The sequence below is a fragment of the Stegodyphus dumicola genome, chromosome 9, assembly GCF_044657685.1.
Source record: "Stegodyphus dumicola isolate Sdum_Otavi_A_Nest chromosome 9, ASM4465768v1".
Taxonomy (NCBI): domain Eukaryota; kingdom Metazoa; phylum Arthropoda; class Arachnida; order Araneae; family Eresidae; genus Stegodyphus; species Stegodyphus dumicola.
Genome location: NC_140776.1, coordinates 83940669 through 83961045, shown reverse-complemented (window position 1 = coordinate 83961045; position 20377 = coordinate 83940669). Strand labels below are relative to the sequence as shown.

Sequence of the window (20377 nt, the reverse complement as noted above, 5' to 3'; positions counted from 1 at the left end):
AATGCTGCTAGAACATTTAGATGTTTAATCTAACATTAAACGATTATTTAATTCATTCTTTTTGCTTTATGTTAAATTATTGTTTATGAGTGATAACGGAAATTTAAAATTTTCAGTGAAAAAGGCATAGAAAAGTTAAAGTTGGCTATGAAGTTTTCAGACATCGAAAAGTGCAGAATTTGGTGCGGAAACAAAAAAAAAACAAAACAAAACAAAACAAAAAAAAACACCAGCGATTTAAATTCTCCGATTCTTCAGATGAGTAAAAAAAGTAAACAAGTAAAAAACAGTAAAAAAGTACTATAGTAAAAAAGCTAGCAGAGCTGTGCTTGCCATTGCTACCAGAGTGCACACAAGGAAAATATTTTCAACCAGAATTTTCTGCATCTGTTTTAGCTAGTCCTCACTGCAAATCTGAGGACTAATACTCCAAAAGCAGGCTCATCAGAAAGACCCAATAAAGGTTTCGTACTGTTGCATTCCTGTACAGGTTCATGCAATTTGGAGTGATTAACGATGACACTTAATAAACACACAATGTATTTGCCAGTATTATTCAGGACATCTCCAAAAACATGTTTACAGTCGTCCAAAAACTGCGACAAGCACATTGAAACAATCAGCAACAGAGCCTTTAGGCTATAACAGTGAAGACAGCTTCACAGCAAAGTGCTAGAGTACAGCTCCTGACTAGGTTCAGTCTTCTCAGAATTCGACGTACTGTCGAGATTCTCGATGCTACAACTCGCGATGCACTCCACAATAAGCACTAGAATACAGCTTCTGACTCAGTTCAATCGTTCTTGGAGCTCAACACACTCCAAGATAAGACTCGATGATGCACTAACTCGCGATACATTAAGAGACTCTCTCTACGCACTCCCCAATCAACTCAATACTAGACTGAAAATCAACTCGATAGACTCGAGATACTACTGCTACTCCGCATACAGGCAGGGTTTATATAGCTTTTAGCATGCATTCGAGAACATTCTAAATCAAACCAGTAAGAACTCGTTCTAAATGGTTCTCCATCCGTCTACGGCATATTGCCAATTTCGCTGAAAGATGTTGCCAAATGGGTGATTTCTCGCCAAATCTAGCAAATCCTAAACCTGCTTTGTGGGAAATCTATCTTACCGCAGCTGGAAATTTTTTAACAGTAACTTTCTGAATTTGCCAATAGTCAATTTTTTAAAAGTGTTCTGTTTTCAGGTTTTTAGAATAATTATGTAATAAAGACACAATAACACACCGAATAAATACTAATTCAGAAGTCAAACAACAAAAATCAGCGTTATATTTACAAAATTTTCACAGTAAACAGTCACTGTGAAAATTTTGTAAATATAACGCTGATTTTTGTTGTTTGACTTCTGAATTAAATATGTAATACCCTGACCTTTTCTCTTCCGCAGAACTTCAACATCTAATCTTAAAAAATTTAAATTCTTTATCAAGTAGATTACAAATATTGCAAGAAAAGGTGGAGTTGCTGAAAACTCCTAACTGTGCAATCAACCGAAAAATTCAGAATTAAATATATTCCAATTGAAAACTGAATTAGAACTTCAATTTTTAGAGAGAATGTTTCTCAACAACATAGCTCCTGTGGTATTATAAAATAATATTTTACATTAATCCTAATAGTTTTTTTTTTTTTTTTTAATTTTATTTTGTTTACTTTTTGCACACATTTTCATTTTATAAAGTAATTTCTGTTACGTTTTTGCTTAAATGAAATTTTCTATTTCAGTATTATTTTATTTTCTTTACATAAAAACTAACTGCATAAAATGTACTAAAATACAAATATGGAACTCAAAGCAATGAAAACGTTATGATTTTATAAATAAGTTTCCATTACATTTGCATTTTATTTTGAGGAAAGTTAGATTTCTTGAGTGTTCTGTGAAGTTGAAATAATTTTCTTAAATGATAGAATAAGAAATCTTGTTGGTTATGCATTTATAGATTAAAGTCAATTTTTATTTATATATTTATTTATTTAGGTCAATGAATTGAAACATATTAATGTTAAAGGAGACTAACGTAAACATATTAATAGTAATCGTAACAAATATTTTGAAGTGATGTCGGACACGCTAGCCGAAGAGTACAGTTGGGTAAGTGAAAAAAAAAGGGGGGCATTTAAATCCCTGAAGTTATCATAGGTTATTTTACATAAGTCAACATTTATAAATATATTTTTATGTACATCATCATTTACAAAATATCTTGATAATTTACATTACGTATAATATGAAATCTGCCAATATAAGTCACACCCAGCACCCGTAGCTCTCAGCCTGAGTCAAATCTTAATTATTCAAAAAATCGAATAAAATAAGACCAGACTTCCATGAATAGTGCATAGTGCTACTAAATGCATATGTGACCATCCCAGAAGAAATAAAGCAGGTAGATATTAGCATCTGGAAAGATATCCCAATGCATGAAGGAAGAGTAATATATTTAGTGTATGAACCTGTTATGTCAAGAAGACTTTAAATGAATTAGAAGACAACATAAAATAGCAGTTTTATCTGATCGCAAATGTTTAAAATGTTATTTAAAATGTCTAACTTTTTTTTATTCTTAAAATGATGTTTAATCCTCATTTGTTCTGCTATTTAATTTTTATGATGTATTGTTACTTAGTTTGTTATCTATCCATTTGTCAGTAATTGAGCTGAATTAAGTAAAGCTTTGTTCTTTTACATTATATTTTACCGCTCGATCAGGCCGACTGCCGTACCAAAGCACTCGGGTTCGAATCTCGAAAAAGGTTCGGGGGTTGTAAATGCATAGTGTCTGTGCATCATGGGGGCACCCAAAATATGCTGCAAGCCGAAAAGTTCTTTCAAGAAGCTGATCGTAGGGAAAGAGAACTTAAAAATCCTTGGACTCGTCCTCCGTGTGATAGTTGCATCGCAAAAATGTTATGGTTTTTAATTAATTGACTTTCTGTTTAAATATGCAGTAATTATAATTAAAAATTCACAAGTAAATTTTAAATTTAATGTATTTTTTAGAGATAGTGCAAACTCATCTCCCTGCAACAATTGAAAAGAAAGGTGCTACTATAACAGTTAATCTCAAAAAGGTTGGTGGGTGGTAAATGTATAGTGTCTGTGCAGCATGGGGGCACCCAAAATATGCTGCAACAAAGTTGCTACTACACTCATGTCCATAAATTAAGGATAATTCGGAGTCACGCGGAAATCGAACTCTAAAATATACTAAAATATCACCTGTAACATCACTACACACATCTTTAAGAATCATATGCAAATTTTAGGAAGTAACCAGATGACACCGATGGTACTTCACAATGACGAGAATGTAAGAAAGTGATATATAACGAATACAGGCAAAGAAGTAAAATTGTTCGCAGGCACTTTATAAGCATTTCAGTGCAATAACCAAATAGTTCGCAGGGGCTTTATAAGCATTTCAGTGCAATAACCGACAAAGGATGCATTTGGATGATTTTTTACGTGGTAGAATTATCGGCCGTCTGGAATGTGAGCGTACCCAACTGGAAGTATCAGACAAACTTAGAATTGCCCAGAGTGTCATCTCCAGGCTTTGGCAACGATTCCCAGATGATGGTAATGTGAGTAGACGTTACAGCACAGGTCGCCCCAGAGTTACAGCGCCGAATAAGGACCGGTATTTGGCAGTTACTGCCAAAACAAACAGGTGGAGCACAGCCTGAGACCTGCCTCGTCAGCTCTCTTCAGCCACTGGTACGACAATTTCAAGGCAGACCGTGTACAGACGCTTAGGGCAGATTGGTTTATATGTTCGTAGACCTGTCAGATGCGTTCCACTTACTGCAACTCACTGTCGCCTGCGGTTAGCCTGGAGTAGAGAGTGGACCACTGTGGACACCACAACAGTGGGCTTGTGTGATGTTTTCCGACGAGTCCAGGTTTAGCTTGCAGTCTGATTCTCGCCGGACTTTCTTTCATATGGAGAGCTCCAGGTATTCGTTACCACCAAGAAAGCATCATTGAACGACACCGTTACGGTGGTGTAGGAGTGCTCGTTTGGGGTGGAATTATTCTGGGTTCCAGAACTGACCTTCATGTTCAAATTGGAATCATGACAAGCCATATCTATCGGGACGTCATTCTGGAACAACATGTACATTTGTTTCGGGGTGCCATGGGCACACAATTTGTTTATGGATGACAACGCCCGTCCTCACCGTGCAAATATCGTAAGCGAATGCCTTCAATCGGAGGATATCACCCGTACAGACTGGCCAGCATTCTCACCAGACTTGAACCAGTAGAACACGTGTGGGACATGCTTGGCCGACGAGTTGCAGCCCGTCAACCTCCTTCTACATGTCTACCGGAACTTCGGAGTGCATTGCTTTTTGAGTGATGTAATATCCCCCAAGATCAGATCGATAATTTGATACTCAGATGCCTAGGCGTTGTACGGACTGTATTGCATCGTCTGGGAGACATACAATGTATTAACAATCAAACCAACCATGTAATATTGGTTTTTTGTAAATAAGTTTTTTTTTTTTTTTTGGTAATTTGCTCCAGGGAGAAAAAAAATCGCTAATTTTTTTAATAATATCAAACATATAGCATCTGTTTTTGCTCTTTACCTTTTGTTTAATAAATAAGCTTTACAAATAAGTCAAATTTGTTTTGCTTCTAACTTTTCCTTTGCCTGATTTTGCATTATCCTTAATTTATGGACATGAGTGTATAACAGCGAGTACTTTTGCGTACAGAAGCTGTCTTGAAAGCTTAGAATCTAAAATTTTAAGTTTGTATTTGTTTTTACTGAATTGTAAGTATTATAAATTCATATGTTTGGAAGCGTCCGAGTTTCAAAAATAATAAAAGTATAAATGATAAATAATAAAACTTCAAAATAGTAAATCAAACAATCATCAAAATGTTTAGTACCTATTTAAAAATTTGGAGCTTTCTTTCAATTTTAAAGTAATTTAAAATTTAATAAATAGCTTTAAAACTCTTGCCAGTCACTGCTCATCTCAATGCATATAATAGCATTATAATTTTTTATAATAATAATGCATATTTTGTTTAATTTCATGAGGCTGAAGGAGACATTGTAAACTTATATTATGAATACGAGTCATATTTTGTAAAATTCGATGAAAGGCCATTCGAAAAACATGTATACATTGACAGAATTGCCGATATAAATAAAATATGTTATTAACAATATTAACTTCTTATTAATTAAGAAAAGGCTGCATTAAATATATTAAAAGGATCTTTTAAAATTTTTGCAGGAAATGAATTTAAGTTTCTCTTAAGTGAATGGATATTTTTATATCTTTATTACCGTATTTGCAGGCGCATAAGGCACATCCCCCTTTTTTTATACACATTTCATTATAATGAATTTACAGTATTTTAAATATAAATACAAAGTAATACTTTATACCCACAATTCATCTGGGGAAGAGCTTTTAATTTTCTTCATCAAAACCTAAACACTCATCACCATAGCTAAATGAAAAGTCACTTGAGACCTCTCCTAAATCAGCATTCGAGTCCTCATACAACAGATTGTCCTCTGTACCATCCAGTGTATTAATAATGCCACACTTCATACATGATTTAACCTCTGCCTCTGTTTTCACAGCATCCCAAGATGCTTTGACCCATTCACAAACTTTCCAAATGTTAGGCCTTCCCCTTCTTCTTGATGGTGTAACCTCAAAATTTGAAGCCTGCATCCAGCTTGCATGCTTTGTTACAGCAATTTCAACGTTGTTTTTGAACCATAATTTGCCAACAAACTTAAGAAACACCAAACAGTTGAAATTTCCCACACTTAAAAGTCGTTCGCAAAAATTGCAGTTTTCATGCCAGATGCACATTTACTAAGCTCTCCGTAACTGTAATATTCCCACACATCGCAAGGAAACAAGAAAAAAATCACATAACTCCAAAAAAAGAGGAAATTTCCAGAAATTAATGCAATCAAAAACTGAGTATCGACATACAAGATGCACCTCCTTTTTTTCCCGACTTATTTTCAAAGAAAAAAAGTGCGTCTTATACACTAGAAAATTTGCTATTTAAAACTTTCTTACATTTATTGGAAAACAAATTGTTTTATATGCTTAATTTCATTCACATAACTATGCTCACTGTAGTTATTGGCTATACTAAATATTTGAATGAAGAAATGTAAGTTTTATTTGCACAAAAACTATTAGCATATGTTTTATAGCAATACACGCAAGTACACAAAAGTGATACACAAAAACTATGAGCATATAGTTTTATAGCAATTTATGAGAGCAAAGTTTTACATAAAAATGTAAATGAATCATAAACGCATCTGTTATATAATTTCAATACAATGAGATATAACAATAATCACTGAGGAAATCTGATATGATTGTGATGACTATATTCAATAATTAAAAAATTCCAAAGATTCCAGTAAGATTTTAATAACTGGAAGAGTAACTTCTTACTGGATCAATAAAACGCTTTTCTGCTGTTATCAGTTTTACTGGAGGAGATGTCTGAAATACTGCTATTGCGACATTATACTGATTAAACTAATGTAACACTGTGCGACACCCACACAGATATTTAAAGCAGCAATTCTCAACAGGTGGTACACAAGATAAAAAATAGGTGGTAGGCAAAGAAACAAAGTTCAAAAATTCTATGAAGAAAAAAAGAACAATTGTTAGAAAATTCCTGTGATTGCACTTCCACTGAAGATTTCATAAATAACAACTTTTGGCTACACCGAAAGAAAGAATTTAAAGGCATTTCAAATAAAGCTAAATTTTTATTGCCTTTTCGCACAACCTATTTGTGTGAACAAGGATTTTCTTCCATGTTTTATTTGAAAAATAAATACAGAATAAAATTAAAAGTGGATCACACTTAAAGCTAAGTGAAATAAGGCCAGACAAAGAAATTGATCTCTCTTAAACAGGCCCAAATTTTACACTAAATTTAAGTATATAACTTAAATTTTGATAATTAAAATGGTAACCAATTCTTAATTAATATTTTTTATGTGTGCCTATTTAATACAGATAGCCAATAGCTTGTGCAAATGGCAAAACGTTTATTTTTTCTATTTATATTGAGAAACTGAATAAGTATTATAAAATGTACAATAATTATACTGGTTGTACTAAGGTTTTTAAATTTTTGTTTAGATGGTATGTGTTAGTCAAAAGGTTGAGAACCGCTGCTTTAAAGCAATTAAATTTATGTCACTTTGTGAAGTTATACAAAAGTCGCAGTGTGACATTAACATCATTATCGCAGCATGACTTTACTACCATACTCAAAGACAAAGAAGCAACAATAACAAAAAAAAAGAAGCCAAGAGAAAAAATTGGTATCTTACCTCTCAGCCTCCACATCCACAGGGCTTGTTTGCTCACATCCTCTTCTTGGGCGCTTCGCATTCCTATAATAAACAAAAATAGGTACAATTTTATTACCGAGACCATAATAAACCACAGTGACAGTACATGCATAAAAGCACCAAACTTGGCACACACATCCATTTAAATCATAAACTGACATCACATAAATTTAGATACTTCTAAATGCAAGTGAATTATGACTGCACATAAATTTAGATAGCTCTAAATTTTAATTTACCACTGAAATACTGGTATACTTTTTAAACTTTTTAAAAGTGCATCGAATCTATCTATTTAGAAATTGCCAGAGATGAAAAATTTGCAATAAAATTTTGACAAAGAAAAGGCATCATTCATGATTGTGTGTGATTATGACAAAGCCTCAAGGGCTATCTGCCTGTGCCTTTGTGGAGCACTTTCTAAGGGAAACTGGCTCGTATACACGTTACACATGGGGAACCTCGGACCGACTACCAGCGTTCGGCGACTCCACCGCTCGGCCGCTGGTGGGCCTCATTCGTGATAGAAAATTAGGCTTAAACTATAGTCCAAGAACCATGAAATGAAACCATTTCATCGATAACTCAACAACTAAATGGCACCTTTAATCTTCTAGGTGTATCTACGGATTATTTCGTATTGAAAGATGGCTTTCCAAATCACGACACGCAGAATATTCTTGTCAGATTTTGATAAATACGAAATGGTTTCGAATGAATGCGGCAACTGGCAGTAGGGAAATAGCAATCAATAGAGAAAGATGTTACAGCGCGAGGTTCATAAATAAAAACCTCGTATCCAGCCACACTATCTGCCGACCTGTAGGCGATTTTCGTGCCGAAACCGAAAAATACTAAGAAGCCTTCGACCGAAAGCTTTGTGTATGCAAAAAGTTTGTGAAACAAAATTTCTTCTATAAAATAAAATGCAATTTGCACTGAACCCATGAATTACTTTTAAAGAAATTAATATCACCTAATTTACAAATAATTTCTTTTAGCATGGAATAAATACTTAAACAGGTATCTTACAATTACATGAAATAACGTAATCTTTAAAGGCATTGATGTATACAATATAAATATTTGCTTGTTATTTTATGAAATAACAGTGTCTGGGAAGCCCACTCAAATATCCTGTAGAATTTTAACAAATTATTTTATAGGATACAAATATGCATCTGTTTTTTTATGAAATATGTGAAATTCATGCAAATAAAATTAAGGATTATGAAATTTATTTTAATATAAATAACTCTGCAAAAAGAAATATTCAGGAGACTTTATTCCCCTTATTTTCCTATTATTGTCATCATAAAAAAAATAATAGCATTTATCTTAAAGATAATTAGCTTATTTAAAAAATACAATCTGTAAGCACTTTCTTTAACTCGATATAAGATCCATTTATTTTAAATACTTTTCTAAAACTTTTTATAAAAAATAAGAAAATAATGTAAGCACAAACCTTGTGGTTGAAAAGTTATGCAAACCTTGGGTTCAATACCCCTCAAATAAATAATGAAAACAATCTCAGATTTTATAGGATAAAAATTAGGTCCAAACGGGCAATTTTTTTCATTTACAGACAATCATTAGATGTTTGGGCTAATGCTACTTTGGACTAAAAGTATTTAAAAGCTACAATTTCAGACAGACTGTCTTGCACACTTAAAATACAAATGTTTTATTAATTACACTGCTTGCCTTAAAAATATGTTTCTTAATCAAAAATTTGCTAAATTTTTATAAAACATAAACTAATACTTATAAAAGAGCCTGAGGCAATTTGTTACAATTAATTAAATTGTTCAACGTTGTTTAATTAATTGTTTAGGCGGTCAGAGCCGGAACAGCTAATGAAGTTTATGAGACTGTGATATTACTTTCGGTTTTGTGAAATGAAGAATTACATAGGATACTTTCAGATTGAAGTTCTGTAGAAACAAAAAAGTAAGTACCATCCCTCTTTCTGAAGCTCCTTATTTGTTTATTGACTTTTGGTAATTAAAAGGTCACTAAAGGAGATATCAGCGAAAAAACATACATTGAAAGCAAAGTTAAAACAAAACGTTGCCGACAAAAATATCCAAAGAAGTGATTTGGAAGTGCTGAAGAATAAGTTTAAAGTGTTCGAGACAAAGATAAATTCCAATTTCGATTCTTTGTTCGGGTTATGTATTGAAGAAAGTGCAGTCAAAAGTCTTTAATCCGGACATCCATAATCCGGAATGATCTATAATCCGGACCTCAAAGCTACAAATTTTCCGCGCATGCGTTTACGCATATGCATAATACGTTTACGCATGCGCGTTTAATGTATAACGGACGGTATAAGCTAAGCTAAAATAATCTATTTCAGTTAATGTTGCAGATTGTGTTGTTCCTTAATCTTCTAATTGGATACGGCTTATTATTTTCTTTTAGACTATTAGAGCAATTTAATAAAAGTAAGTTGGAACTTTCGATTATGTCAAACACAATTTCCGATACTGGAGCTGCAAAGAATCTACAAAGGGAAAGCATGTTTCGATGTCCATCAAACAAAAAGTGGAATTGCTGCAAAAAATGGATAAAGGCATATCCTTTGTTTCTCTAACCATTCCAAAATCTGTTTATCAATTTCAAGCTCCTCTGTGGGGGGGGGACGTCACGGCGTGCAATGAACTGGAAATTGATCTCTCAGCACTATCCTCATCTTCATGGCAGATGTTTTTATTTTAATCGGCTTATAATTCGTTATTAAATGTAGTATTTCATCTCGATTTGCTCCCTCTTTGATATGATTTAAATCAAATTCCTCGTCATTATAAATATCACGAATACACATCAAATAGTTTTCTGGTTGCAATTTTCTAATTTCTATGCATAATGTATGCTTTACGCATGCGCGGGTTGAAAGAAATGTTTAATAAAGTAAACAAATAAATATTAAGATTTTTTTGTAAATTTTGATACCCTTTAGATCATAATTGCTCTTTATTTCATAAATTACGGTTTTATATTTTTAATTTTATAATTTATGCATGCCATTTTACCAGATTTAAACTGATGATCTATAATCCGGGAAAACCGATAATCTGGAATCGCTGAAGTCCTGACAAGTCCGGATTAAAGACTTTTGATTGTATTGATGCTTATGTAAAAGAGAAAGAAGAGATTGACGATATTGTCTTAGATGTAGAAGTCGAATTAAATCGTAAATTAGCTAAGCTTTCCAAAGAAATTGAATAGGAACCTTTGGTTTTCACGAATGCTTAGGTCAATGTTAAATTATCCAAAATTATTTTGCCAACGTTTTCGGGTAACTTACACGAGTAGCTTTCACTTAAAGATATTTTTTAGCCAGTGTTGATTCAAATCCTAATTTAACAGATGTGGTCAAATTACAGTACTTAAAATCTGCGCTAAGAGGAGATGCTAATCGTATTGTTCAGTCAATATCCATAGTTGACTCTAATTATAAATTAGCCTTTTCATTACTAGAAGAAAGGTTCTCTAATCACCACGAACAAGTGTATGTTCATCTGAAACGATTTATGAATATGCATCCTACGCAAAATGAGCCTGCGTCAGCAACATTAAATGTAATTGACATTTAGAGACTCTTTCACTGAACTGTGTTATCTTCAGTACAGTGGCTTTGTTTTGTATTAGCTGAGAAATACTTGGCGACAGAGCAGAATCTTGTCTAATAGCGCATGCGCCACTAGAATCGCCGCTGAAATATATTTTCAATAAACTTGATTCTTGTTGTACACATTCGGAGTTGCGAATCATATGTTACTCCGTAAGAAAGAAAGCTAGCGCTAGACTGTCGCCATGGAAAATAAATGTATTGAAAGTAAAAGTGTTATTTTCTGTAATGTGTGTGTGGTGTTATTTTATTGCGATATATAGCTATTGACGAGAAATAGAATAATTCAATTCACCAAACACACTTGAATTGAATTATTCTATTTCTCATGAATAGCTATATATCACAATAAAATAACACCACACACATTACAGAAAATAACACTTTTACTTTCAATACATTTATTTACCATAGTGACACTCTGGCACTACGTTTCTTTCTTACAGCGTAACATACGAATCGCAACTCCGAATGTACGTTTTTCTGCTCATATCTCCTTTAGTGACATTTTAATAAGCAAAAGTCAATAAACAAATAAAGAGCTTCAGAAAGGGGGAGGGTACTTAAAATTTTGTTTCTACAGAACTTCAATCTGAAAGTATCCTAGTAATCCTTCGTTTCACAAAACCAAAAGTAATATCACAGTCTCATAACCTTCATTAGCTGTTCCGGCTCTGACTTACTGAGTTGGATCTTTTAATTTCTTATTTAACTACTTTTATTAAATTTCAGTTTGCAATATAAAATTAGTTAAATTTTTACAAAATGTAAAATAATTACACTGCTCACTTTAAAACTATGATTTTTAATCAAAAATTTGTTAAATTTCTACAAAGTATAAAATAGATAATAAAAATATGTTAATTCCAAATTCAGGCTTCCAAGTGCCTATATGTTCGGGTGGAGGACTATGTTATCCAAAATTTAATGACTATAGGCAACATTGTTTTTCAACAATGCGTAAACATACATATGTTCATGCAAATTATCATTATTTAGTTTCATGAAATATGATACAGGGTGATAATATTTGGTGACAACAATTAGAAAAGTGCTTCGGACATTTAAAGTGATTTGACACAAAATGCCATTTTGAAACTAATAGCCCTTCTGGGGTAATTCACATCTGTGCTTTAGAAAAAAATATAAAATTAAAAATATTAAAATAAAAGCTGAAAGATTTCAAATTTTATATTACACCCAAAGGGAATTCTTTTAATGTTTTGTGTGTTACCTTTAATTCTCAAATAGCCTGTTCTTCGTACATAAATCACATAAAATTCAAGTAAACAGCTATATAAAAAAAAATATTTAAAAAAGGTTTATCTTCAAAATTTCCAATAGCCTTGCGTGCTAGAGGTAAAGAAATTTTTTTCCCATACAGCAATACCATTGCTCACTTTTATTCCATTATAACTGATGAAGTCACTTCAAATAATAAGGAAACTTTATGATGGTGTACAAGATGATTTGTGAACAGTCAAAAAATATTAGATAAGAAAGACATCCTACATTTTCTCAGACTAGCTAAGATTACAGGTCCACTCAATAATAATTCTATAATCTCAATAATTTCAAAATCCGGGTTAGATGGTAGCAACATTAGCTATGAGTTATGATGGAGCAGGTAACGTGATTAAAAAAGGGAATTGGAGCTCAGATTAAAGCTTTTGCTTCAAAAGCAATCCATATGCACTGCACTTCTCATTACATGAATCTTGTGTTCATATACTCATGCAACATTTCTGAAATTCACAATATGCTGAACAAACTTTAAAAAAAATATTCAAATCGGCAAAAAATATTAGACCTTTTCCGGACAAGATAGATAGCCTATACGGCATTGAGGCGTACCGCCACTTCTATCACAGCTTTTCCGATATCACCGAATTTAAAGGATCCGAAATTCGATCGAAAGCAAGTCTATCGAAATACTGTTCATTGTGATTCTGTGTTTTGTTAATACAAAGCTGCATTTTAGCAGTACCTTAACTTGTCTAGCTCATTTTCCAACTAAAATCTCAGTTTTCAAATTTAGAAAAGATTGTATATCACCGTTTTGCATCAGTTTGCGCTGATCATGTAAATGAAATTTGTGTAAATTTGTATAATTTGTGACATATAAAGATGATTTACCCTATCCGGTAACACATCGACGTATTTTCACTTAAAAAAAACATCAGAGAATTGCACAATATCGGCAATGTGCATCTTCCTTTGTTCAAGTACACATTGATGTAAAAAAGTCAAAGGAAATTGACAAAAATCCAGTTTTTCTTACTCTTGTAAAAAGCGCCAAATAAGTGGGCGATTCTGCACTTCACACCCTAATTTTATATTTGCTGCGTTGTTTCAAACAGAGGATTAAACCAATTGTTTCCTTTTCCTAATATACTGTGAAAGCATCGATTTATCCGTTTATAGTTATATTTATAGTAAATTAATTGAATTCTGCTGCTATGCTCAACGATATATATAGTTAACAAAATAGCTCTAGACAAACGTTACGCAAATCAAACGACGCCAACTGTACTTTTAAATACGATGAAAATAAAATTAATAATCATGTACATACTAATGAGTGGATGAACTTTCGTTAAGTAACAATTACTGATGTAAAAAATTAAACACAAATATTAACACTTAATTAAATAGATAACCAATAGAATAGACTGATGCAATACATTAAAAGAATTTAACTACAGTTTATTATGAAAAACTTAATGCAGATAATTTAATTTTCATCAACAAAGATTTAACCGGGACATTGGTAGTACCGACAAACCGAGTGAAGTGCTAAAAAAATAAATAAAACAATATAAATACGCAAATATACATTACCTGGAGCTGAAAGGCTCGGACTCCATTTCAGAAATTTTTATTTTTATTACACAAGTAAATTACAATATATATACTACAATACAAAAATTTTAATAGCAAGAAAAAGTATTTATTACAAAGATTATTTACAAAAATATTATATACAAATGTTAATAGTTAGTAAGAAAAATTAGTATTTATATACAAAGATATTATATACAAATGTTAGTAAGGTTAGAATAAATATTTATGTACGAAGATATTAAAGCTTAAATATCTGAAAAAGAATTAGAAAATTATATAAAAAAATATATCAAATACAAAGATAAAATATCTGAAAAAGGAATTAGAAAATTTATAAAAAATATTAAAGATTCTTAAAAAGAATTAGAAAATTATATTAAAAAAAATCAAAAATACAAAGATATTTAAGATTAAATATCTTAAAAAGAATTAGAAAATTATACAAAAAATATATCAAACAGAAAGCTATTAAAGATCTTAAAAAGAATTAGAAAATTAGATCAAATTAGACAATGAAAAATATATAGAGAATTTATAATCGCAAGAATAGCACCTAGATCCAACAAAGTTAAAGTCTAGTATGAGCTAAGGCTCCTCTAAACCTTAGTATAGCCTTAGTATCATCCTTGAACCGGCAGGTTCCTTTCAACGGGCGCCTGGACGGAAGGGTCCTATCCCGATCGAAGTTGCGTCTCTTTTCGAACATTATGGGCATAAGTGTTGTTCGGCAGAGTGATGATGGCATGTCGATAAGCAATGTGGATGGTAAGCAATGATAGTCCAGCAGAAAGATGATTTGAAGATACCTGCACTTGGGGAGAAGTATTCAGAGGCTAACTCCTAGGTTGAAAGTCGCTGCGCTGAGGTATAGAAGGCGGCGTCGGTGGGCGGGGAGATCTTGAAATCTTCAGGTCAGGTGGGTGAAAGTGTCCAATGGGAGAAAAAGTTGGAATTTGGAAATAGAGCTGAGGGGTCTCATGCAAGCAAGTGTGTTATGTTCACAGATCAAAGATATAATTTAAGAGTTTTTTTTTTTTTTTTTTTATAATTAATTAGTTAAAGATGTTAGCTTCCTCACAAATAGTAAAAAGAATTAATAGTTTCTCCATGGGTGTGTCTGCGGCTTTTAATTGGTGTAAGCTATTTTTGAGAGTAGAGAAGAATTTAAATATGTTATTGTAGCCGAAAGTATTATTGAGTTCTTTTAGTGTAGATAGAATGTCGGTGAAAATGTTCGCGTTGGATGTAGTGTTGGTAGTCTGATTTCTAATGTCTTGTGTATTGTTGGAAGTAACTTGTGCATATGTTCTCCCTTGTGTAAGGTTTGGGGTGCTATTGCTTGGTGTAAAAGTGTGATTGGGTGATTTATTTAGGTTTCTGTTTTTGGGGAATTTCTCGCAACCGCGGAATGAAGCTGGATGATTTTTTTGGCAGTTTGCGCATGTGGGGTTATCTAATTTACCTTGTGTTGGGCAGTCTGTTGTTTTATGTTGTTGTGCGCATTTAACACACCTAGGTAAGAAGAAACAATTGTCTGATGAGTGATTAAAACGTTGGCAGTTGTGGCATTGTGGTGTAATGTTTTTGTTGATGTATTTTTCGATTGTGATAATGAACATACCTAGGTGTGTTTCACTGTAGATTTTGTCGATGTTTGGTGTTGGCATGAGTTGTATCTGAAATAGTGGCATGGGTTGTTTGGTTTTGAATCTTGTGAGTTGTACTACTTTGTGTACATTGTATCCGAGGTGTGTGAGTTCCGTGGAAATTTCATGTGTGTCAGTGGTAATGGGTAAGCCTCGGATAACTACTTTAATTGGGCGTTTGTGCTTGGGTGTAATGATATAATGTTCGATGTTATGTTTTTGTAAGTCTGTGGTGAGTTGTCTGTGATCATCTGTTGTTGATGGTAGTAACTTGAGGTATTCTCCACTTATTTTGGCGTAAAATGTAGCATTAGTCAGTGTAGTGAGTTTCTTGATGTACTGGTTGTGTGTGGCGCCATCTATCGGCTTAACCATAATTGGTGTAGGTGTGCTATATTGGGGAAGTCTTGTATCTGGTGTTTGCGAGCTGTTAATTTGTGTTGTGGGTTGGGTGGAATGAGTGTCAGGTTGCGAGAGTGCTGTGTAGCTGTTTTGGGTGGGTATACTGTTGGGTGCAACATTTACGGGTACCTTAGCAGTTTTGTGTGGTTTTTTGAATCCTTCCGTGTCGTCGTCACTGTCTGAATTATCACGTGGTTTGCGTTTCTGTTGTGTGATTGGCTGTGTAATGCTTGCATGGGAAAGAGCAATATTCAACTTACCCCTCAGCTGATCCAGCAGAGTCTTCTTCTTTTCTATCTCCTTTTTCAGAATGTCCGAATGATAGTCCGTGTCCGTGACTGGTCTGTTGGCCGATAAGTACCGGATGGTTCCGTAATAGCTAGTAATGCTCCTTTCTACTTCAACGATTTCTTGTCGGAGTGTAGCAATTTCCAGCTCCGTAAGAACGTGACCAGCATTGTCCTGGTCCATATCAGTGGCCGTCGTATTCGAGGTGTCCGCAACAGGATCCATACCTTTATCCGGTGGAACCGCTTCGCTACGGGGAGTCTGCTTAGTACGAGCCATATCGAGAGGTCACGATTTCATGAGCCGTAAAGCTTTTGCACTTCGTCGCGAAGTCAGTGGCGAACGGCCATGTGCCCTTTCTAGCCAATCAGAAAAATCAGTTAAAAATTACACTAAAATTTCATTGGATGGATTTGCACCGTTTGCTAATTGTAAATTTCGGCCCCTTCCCAGACCCGAAGCACTTGGCGACATAAAGTTCGAGCGTTTTCACTCTGCTCTTGTTAACAACCACTGATCAAGGAAACGTCGATGCTTGTCAAAATTCATGATGTAACCCCTCACAAAATTGATTCTGGCCCTTTTTTGACACAAAAAAATTTACTAAATTAAGTCCTTCAGTGTTTTTACCTTTTTTTCACTGTAGAAGGCAGTTACTCTTGTTAAATTTAACATTTGGCACTAAATTTTACCTCTTTGCGGAACCCTCTTTTTGGCGATAAAAATAATTCTTTGATGATGTGGGGATAAAGGCATTGGTCATTGCAAATTCGAATCCTTTGTTACCATTTCAATTAATGCTGGTGGTTTTTTTAGTCTAAAACAAACACTTCGCTTCCGAAAACTGTCAGATTTAAATTGAAATGAGTTTCACTTCAGTTTTAGACAAACGAAATAATTTGACTAGCTACTCGGGAGAGGCGGAATATCTTATTGTAGCAAGTACGGTTATATAAATGGCAGGGAAAACTTTCTACTACCACCTTGCAATAAACTTTCATTTAAACCTCAGGACCCCGTAATATTTACACAAATTTTGTGGGACTCCATAAGTATTGCGCAAATAAGACACACGCGTGAGTGAAACTCTCAATTTTTTTCACTTGTACTGTAATATACTATTGCAGTTTCAGGTCATTCCCTTTAATTTCTAATTTTAAGACATAGAACGATGTGAAATTTTTAAATATGTAACAAACGAAATGACAGCTTCACGTGCAAAGCAAGGAAAATGAACGTTTATATTATAAAAAGAATGCGTCGAAACGTTTTCGTTTTCCCCTTTGTCTGTATTGTCTAGCTTTTTTTATTTTCAGATACATTGTGTAAAAATATTTGATAACTGTAAAATTATTATATTAAGTTAAAGAAATATCAAAACTGCTAAAATTTTGGCAACATCCTACTGCATGTCCCGCGACCAACACGGGAGTCGTGACCTACAGTTTAAGAAACCCTGTTCTAGGTAAAATCCTAGTATACGGAACAGCATTTGACGCGACTTTAAAAATCGTCGCCAACACCAAAATGACACGTTTACTGCTCATCATAATGCCGCCGAATCCCGTATGTACTGCAAACTAGAATTAAAACGTGTTCTCTCTCTCACACACACACATACCATATCCATATATATATATATATATATAATTTATTTACTAAATAATATTGATTATATTTATCTTCTAAGATTAATTATAGTAGATTTATCTGAAAAGAGTGAATCCATACTTAGTAAGTTCTATTTCGAAAGATGTTTTTAAGCAACTTGAATGAAAATTGTTAAAAATGTTTAACGGGGACTGGAATTAAATCATGAATAACAAAATTTCAATTGTAAAAGGAATAAATTAAAAGCAAGAATTAAATTAGATACAAATATACATATAAATTATATGCGTTGCTCTAGTTATTTCGTGCACTATTTAGGAATCTTTTACTTGTTGTAGAAGGGTTAAGGCGACTGTGCCTGGGCACCCTGTTGTGTCCAAACACCGTTCCATCGTGATACACCAAGACTCCATTAAATGTGATCACATTTTTCCAACCGGGATAGTGATTAGTGACTCTGAGTACCGTACCGAAAGACTCGCGCTCGAATCCCGGAGACTGCATGGATGTTTGTAAATGTATAGTGTCTGTGCGGCATGGGGGGGCACTCTAAATACGCGGCGGGCCGAAAGTCTTTTTTCGTTTTGGAATATATGAAAGATGTTATATTATATGTTAGTCTAAACGCATATTCATCTAATATCCTGTAGAATGTGTCGCTATTCCACTTGACCCATGTCCATCCATAAACTCTATTGATATACCATATTAAAATTTAAAAGAAACCTTGTTTAAAAAAATGTATTTGTAATATTTGGATCGTATTAACCGAACTGTTGATCACAATAAGCGATGTATTTTCCATGTTTTCGTATACAAACTGAAGGGCGTTCTGCAATTCGATAACAATATCCAAATGATAACATTATTTTTCACATTGGACAGCTGATGTTTATCCATTTTCACAGTCGCACTTTCCCGTAATTCTGATAATACTCTGTTACATGCAGTTGAAAACAAGTCTGAAATCATTTTTTCCAAATGCAATTGAAAAATAGATCACTTGTACTGTTTCTGACAGAATTTAAACCACTTCAGAATTAATCAGGTTTACATGAATACAAAGCGTTATTATGGCAATGGTACGCAAGTCGCGAAGAAATTTTGGGGGGTCGCTAAATTCAAAAAAAATTTATTTGACAACAAAAAATATAACGGCATTTGAAAAGAATTTTGGATGTTTAACATTTACTAGGAATTTTAAATTAATCATTTCCATATATTAATTTTGATTGTATTGTTTTCCCCTTGATTCAGGCGTTATGCTTGAACAATTCGAGAATCGAATTTCAAAGCGCGCAGCGATAATTGTAATATGCATAGTTTACACACTTGTGTTCCCTATTTCTAACCAAATTTGTTGTCAAGCAAGCATATAACATTTTCGAAGTATTGGAAAATTCGATTGCGTGCTTGAAGGATGATAAAAAAAAAAAAAAAAAAAAAAAATCAGTTTTGTTCGATGGATAAATGGCTACACAAAGAGGGTACAATCCTAGAACGCGGTATGGTCTTGGCGCGAGTTTGAAAATTTTCGCCAACACCAAAATGACCCGTTTACTGCTTATAATAATGTCGCAAAATTCACCCAATCCCGTGTGTAACGTATACTGGGATTAAATCGGCAAGAGTGAAAATGGGAATGATGGTCAGACATCTAATAAACATTTTTCTTTCTACTTCTAATAAGAAATCAAGTAAATATCAAGAAGAGTTTATTAGATACTGTTTTACATGTTGGCATTATCAGTGGAAAATGAATATCTGTTGTGTGTTAAATGCAATGAAAAATCAATGCATGAAACCTGTTAAATTAAAACTATATTTGGAAACTAAATATAACGATTTAGTAAATAAATCTGATTAATTTTTAAGAAATTAACTAACAGCGTGAAATATCAAAATGTATTTTTGAGAAAATATACAACAGTTCCTGAGGTTTCATCGGCATCCTTACAAATTTCATATTTAATTACGAAAAATCTAAAACCTCATACAATTGGAGAATCGCTCAATCTTCCTTTTCGGCAATAAAAATGACATCAATTATCCATGGAGAAAAATACAATAACGACTTAAATGATACGAAACAGTCACGATTTTATTTGAATTCGAAAAGGGGGTGGGATAGAATTCGGAAATATGCAACCGGGAAAAACCGGCAACTATGAAAAAACGAAATAAATAGGCGTAAAATGGACGAAACACGTTAGTCTAAACGCATAATTCATCTAATATCCTGTAAAATGTGTCGCTATTCCACTTGAGCCATGTTTATACATAAACTCAAACTGATAAACCATATTAAACTTTAAAAGAAACCTTTGTTTAAAAAATGTATTTGTAATATTTGGATCGTATTAACCGAACTGTTAATCGCAATGAGTGATGTATTTTTCATGTTTTCATATACAAATTAGAGGAATTTCTGCAGTTCGATAACAATATCCAAATGATAACATTAAGGGGCATTTACTGTATTTTACAATTTCTGATTAACAGGGGGGGGATTCAAACTCTTGGTTGACAGAATGAC

The 20377-nt window shown here is 33.3% G+C and overlaps 1 protein-coding gene across 1 annotated transcript in view; it reads right to left on the bottom strand.

Annotated features, from left to right (window-relative positions):
* LOC146995396 (cullin-5-like) overlaps nucleotides 1-20377 on the bottom strand; it is a 201130-nt gene that overhangs the window by 30473 nt on the left and 150280 nt on the right. The window lies entirely within an intron of this gene.